Here is a 6361-nt window from a genome sequence, read left to right as displayed (position 1 = left end):
AGAATCGAGACTAAAATATTGTTCATGGTGCGATTCCAATCTCTGACGATTTCATGCCGTTTCCGGCGGTTCTAGTGTCGAGAATAGGCATCGGACAGTTTCTTTCTTTCTTACGAGCATTTACCCTCTGGAAATCACAAAGTTCGTGGCCAATTCGTAAAACCACCATGAATGACGGAGCTAGGGCGACTGTCAACCTGTTTCGACTGGTTACAGGGCCGATCTCGCCTAACCAACGCCGAAAACGAACGTTTTTATGAAATCTAAGCCAGATGGCGTGAAGAGCGCTCAATTTCGAGCAGCCGTGACTTTCCGACCACCGTAGACGGCAACGGCAGCGGTAGTCCAGCGATTGATCAGTGAGTCTCGGCGAGACCCCGGGAGGCAGAAGCTTAAGATTTAAACACTGATCTTGAATCTGAAATTCGATTTTTAATCGGTATATTTAATATTTAATTTATTAAATTCAATGTAAATTTCGAGTCTGAAAATTATGTTATTAGGTTAAATTAATTTTGATTAAAATAATTAAGGATTAAAAGTAAAATAAGAGTTTTTATAAATTTAAGCAAGTTATAATTGCTGCCACAAAAATAAATTGAGGACTTTGATAAATATGAATTTATAGTATGAATTTTGAATAAAATAAGCAAATTAGACACTTAAGTGTGCTACAAATCATCTTGAGGACGAAAAGTGATTTAAGTTAAAAAGAAAATCATTGTTGGATGAGTATCAATTATTTTGGAATTAGAATTATACTATATGAAATAAAATGATAAGCGAAAGGAAGTATTAGTTTTAGTAGTCAATCCAGATTTAATTAAAGAATAATATATTTTGAGAAAAGTTAATTAAGTAAAGGATTGTTTATATTGTGTGTATAAGAGATTTATTATGTGGTGAGTGGTTAAGGAAGTAAATTTGTAATGCCTTATTTTTTCTATGTTTTAAATAGTAGTTTATCAGTCTGTGAATAATACCACCGGTCTAGGAATTGGTACTATTTTGGTCCGAAAAAATTACTAAATATGTTTATATTTTCTTTAATATTTTTTGAGCATGCATGTATGGTTTTTATGGATAGAAAGTAAGTAATGAATATTTTTGGAGAATTTAGATAATTAGTAAATAGTGAATTATGGTGTTATAATAATTAAGGAAATTTGAGGAATTATTTTTATAGAGTAAATTTGAGAATTTTGTGGAGATAAATAATATTTTGAAGGAATTTAATTGGAGAATATTTGTAGCCATTAGATTAGATTACTATTGACTCAATCCTAGCCATCCAATTATGGGAAAAGATGAAACTACCCTTTAGTTACTTTATATAAGTCAACTCCACTAATTGAGCAACACTTTTCTTCTTCTTCTTCTCCATTTTTTACGCCAACTTCCTCTCCTTCTTCTTCTTGTTTTTCTTCAACTTCTACTTGCTAAATCCACCAAATTAACCCCATCCAACTTGATTTAAGTAATTAATCTTAGAGAGTGAAGCTAGAGAAGTGATTTTTGGTGACTAATTTTAAGGAATTTGGAGATTTTCCTACTTGGTTCAAGTAAGTGATTTCATGTTAGCTTCATTATTTTTAGGTTTAGAGTTTTCTTTTAGCATATACATGCTTAATCATGCTCCAATTTCTTCTTTTATTTGTTTTCTTTCTTTTGATTTTGAGTTTCTTACATATAGAGGGTGGAGAACCTTCTACCAAAGAGAAGAGCAAAGCTAAGGCTTAAAGAGTTTGATTTAAGCTTGTTAAAGCTTGTGTTTAAGGTTAGTGTTCATAAACACACTTACCTTATTTGTTTGTTTTTTTTATTTTGTGAAGTTTATGCTGCTTTGTGAAAATTGGGAATTTGGTATGAAATGATTTGTTTGTTGAACCTTGGTTGCATAAATGTGTTCTTAGGTGTTTTCTAAGTATGCCTATAGGTTGAATTGATGAGGAAAACATTTTCCTCTTCTTCTTTCAAGAGTGGTCAAACCTACTAGGGATAAAGGGCTTAAGTTTTCTCTTGTTTTCTTTGTTGGTTTATGCTCTAAAAATGATGTTTGATGAGTATTTAGTATGTGGTAGAAATCTCTACCTTGTATCTTTTGTCTTGCATGTTCCTTTTCATGTTTAAAGTAAGCTGAAATTGGGGAAATGTGTTATTGGGTGATATTAAGGACTATTTTTCGATCCCTTTTATTAAGCCCTTCATAAAAGTTGTAGTTCTACTTCTTAGCTTTCCAACCCATCCTCTTGTGTCCAATTTGGATATATATAGCTCAACTTATGGCTGAAACACCCAAACTGACTCTGTGATGCCGAGCCACATGTATCTCTGAATTGATTGCCCATTTTAACCACTATAATGGCAAGATTATGTTCTAAGTTCTTCATGAAAGTTGTTGCCCTATATCTTAAGACTTCCCTGGTTTTGGATTGGTTTAATTTGAGTGTTTGGATAAGTAGGAATTTAATAAACATTGGACTTAGTTCTGCTGCATCAAGTCTAGACTATTGGTCTGTGTTCCTAGCTTTTGTTTACCATCTTACAGATTGATCTGGGCTGTGGTCCCTTCATAAAATTTGTAGCATTTTGTCTTACCTTTCCAATTAATTTAACTTCAATCAATTTGGAGACCTATAACTCAAGTTGTGTCTTAAAAACCCATCAAGGGTTAAGGTTACTTTAATGCTGGAAATTTAGTATGTTAAGTAATTATGTTTAAGTATGAGAATTTTCATGAGTTACTTAAGTATAAATTAAGTTTTCATTATGATTTTAAAAAGACTAAAGAAAATGAATTTTACGAGAAATGTTATCAATTAAGAATTAAAACAAGAATTTTGGGCTCTATTATACTTGGTGTGAATTTGTTGCATGATATGTTTTATTATGTAAGATGAGCATGCTCGGCATTTGATGCCATTATGATAAGAAGCTATGATCATATGCTAGGCACGTGGGTGTCTTATGTTAGGGCAGACGCGCTCTATATGTTATGAATAAGTTGGCGACATAAGGTCATTATGAATAAGCTAAGAAAACCTATCTGCTTCTTTTCTCCTAAGTGTATGCGAGCCCCTTTGGAAAATATTTTAAGGAAATTAAATTAAAGAGATTGCATTATTTTAGCAAAATGGTAGAGTAGAATGAATTATTTATGTTATTAATTGTAAGTTTATTTGATATTTCTTATGCTATAAATGTTAATGCATGTTGAAATTTAATGATTCTATGATTATAAATGATTTTATGAAGTTTGTGTTTTAAGTATATTGTCATCACAACATTGGTTTATTGAGTTTTATGAGCACCACTGCATTTTATACCCAGCACGTTGATTTTATCATGCGCAGGTTGGAATTTGTGTTTGCTGCTTAAAGACCAGAAGAGTAGCATTAGAGTTGAAGAGATTATTTTGGTAGTTGATTAGTGTTTTATGTAACTAAGAATTATGGCATTTATAGTTATTATTTTTTTTTGGAGACTATGTAATTTGATTTATGACTTAAGCATGTTATTGTAAATTATTGAAGAATTATGTAGCTATGAAATTATAGAAGTGTTGTTGTGTTGTAATAGGAGTTTGATGGGGTTTTGGAGTTTGAATTTGGGAGTGTTTTATATTCACATGTTTGGCAACTTCTATTTTTAGGAGAAACTTTTGCGGTTTTTCTGTAGGATTCTCCCAAATCATTTTCAAAAAAAAAATTTATTATTACTTGCTAAACTTGTGAATACTAAGTCACTTCTAATTCATAATATAGATTATATGATTTATATGTAGGTTAGGACGGTGCCTCCAGCACCGAATGTGGCACCTACCGTCAGGTCTCTCGGGACTGGGCGGTGGGTGTTACAAAATTATATCGAGATGAAGTAAAAATATTTGAGGATGTATTGGGATTAGATTGAAGGTTATTTAATCTATAAGCTATGAGTTGAATGTAAAATTATTACTCATGATGATTGGATTATTGATTGCCCAATGGATGGACTGTGTGAGTGATAATCGATAAGTGTATTAAATAGTTAATACTTGAGCAAATAGAAAATTCTATTTGAGGGAAAATATTATTGGAAATATCAATAAGCTTTAGATTAGTTGAGGCAATCCAATATCTAAGCATATGTATGTTAGCTTAATTATTATTTAAGTAAAATCATATGTTTAATGCAGTCTTTCCTTTATATTTGTGTTTTATCCAGATCGTTTGAGTTTGTCTACCGCTCCTGTGTGGGTCTCGTATATGTATGGCACAACCCAAGAGAGGGGGTGAATTGGGTTTTCTAAAAATATAAATTTTAGCTTTAAAAACAAAACTCAGAATTCCAAGTGCAGCGGAAAAATAATGAACTTATGAAAATAGGTTATTGATTAAAACTACCTCACAATGTTCTATTCAGAGAAAATAGAAAGACTTTGCGAAGTGCAGCTATCAATTAGAACTGCTTCACAATGTCTTATTCAATTATAGAAATGCTTTATGACGGAAAGCTATTGTAATTAGAACTTCCTCATAAAGTTTAAAAAGACTGTGTGAGAGACAGTTATCGAAATCTGAACTGCTTCACAAAGTTTGATCAAGTTTAGAAAATTGATTAGAAACCCAAGAAGTGAAATATACTGTAAATAGAAGAACCATTTAGAACTTAGTATATTCACTGACCAGAAGTCCAGAGTTCTAATGTTCAGCAAAGATAAGACTTATTTTAGATTAGAACATCAAAAACATTAACAACTTTAGCATTTCTAAACCATAAACAGAAGTGTGAGTAAAATATTATCAAGCAGAACTTCAGAAAAAAATAAAAAGATCAACACAGTGATTTATAGTGGTTCGGCACTAACCCGCCTACATCCACTCCCCAAGACTCATCTTGAGATCCTCAACTATGTTATCTCTTTTCAAGGGTAAGAGACAAACCAACAGTACAACGCAATAGATCAACCCCTAGATCTACCCTTTATCCCACTAGATTTTCCAAAGGTTCTAGTTAACCTCAACCCTTTCTGTTTTTGGCAAAGAACAGAAACTCAATTCAAGACATTAGAATCTCTCTTACGGAGAAGGTCGCTTGATAACCTCTTTCACAATAGCTTCTCACCTAAGCTATGACACAAATGTTTATCAAAAAGAAACCTGTCTACTAAAGATTATAGACTATAAATAGACAGATAGAAATGCAAATATAAGCACAGGAAAAATAGTTTTTCAGATTAGAAAATCGTTTAGAAAACAGAACTATTTTTCAAAAGAAGTTGTTATAGAAAATTTCTTTTCTCTTTAAAACATAAAACGTAAAGTACAAAGATGAAAAGAAATAAGGGGGTAGAGAGTAAGTTTTGAGAGATAAAGGATATGATCAATTGATGAATACTCTTAAAACGAAAACTCTTTCTTCTACGTTTTTCAAGAATGAAAATGTCTTTTTATAGAGGTTTGTGACTCTCGTTTTTAGAAAGTGAAAATCTCTCTTTTTTTTAAATCAGAATATTGACTTTCCTTATTTTAGAAGATACGGAAATCCTTGTTACCAAAATCTTTTGAGTCAATATTCTTTCTTTTTGGTAAGAAAATAAGAGACAATCTTTCTTTCCTTAAAATAAAGATTTTCGAAAGTAAATACTTGAATAAATATTTTCCGAAAAGATTTTTCTTACTAAAACAAATTAAAATAAGATCTTTCTTCGTTTTAGGTAAGAAGATAAATCAAGATTCTTAGATCTTCAAAAAGGTTTTGTTTCCGAAAATGAAGTGCATAAGATCATTCAAGTTATTCGTATTACCAAAATTATTAGAGACAAAGTCTCTTTAATTTAGGTAATTCGAATATTTCGAATCTTAAGAGAATTCGAAAAACAATTTTTAATGTAAAATCAAGGAACGAAAAGATTTATTTTGAAGAACTATTTTCGAAAAATAATTTTGATGAGAGAAAATTGATTTTTGTGCTTATAATTGAATGTTCTCTCTATCCTACAATAATTCCTAAAAGTCTAACCACTAGGGTGTTTAAGATTCTTCGTAATCCTTGAATTTGTAGGACTTTCCTTGTTCATTTATTACTTTCCATATGTAATCTGCATAAAATATTATTAGCACAAATAATATAATTTAAATTTATTTGTTTTGTTTTAATCATCAAAATCTCGAGATTAGAATTTAACCCTTGAGCCAACATCCTGCTAATCAAAATCCAAATGAAGGCTTGCTCCTTCTTTTATAATCGTGAGTAATAATAAATGGTGCATACCATTATCTATATACATGCATTATTCACCCTATTGTCACGGAGATAGGTTTTTCCTTTGCCTGTCTGTGCGGCACTTAGTCACTCTTGAGACTTTAGGACGCGCTAA

The sequence above is a fragment of the Jatropha curcas genome, chromosome 5 (genome assembly GCF_041381405.1).
Source record: "Jatropha curcas cultivar XTBG-Jc1 chromosome 5, XTBG_Jcur_1.0, whole genome shotgun sequence".
Taxonomy (NCBI): Eukaryota; Viridiplantae; Streptophyta; class Magnoliopsida; order Malpighiales; family Euphorbiaceae; genus Jatropha; species Jatropha curcas.
Note: the sequence above shows the minus strand (reverse complement) of the source record.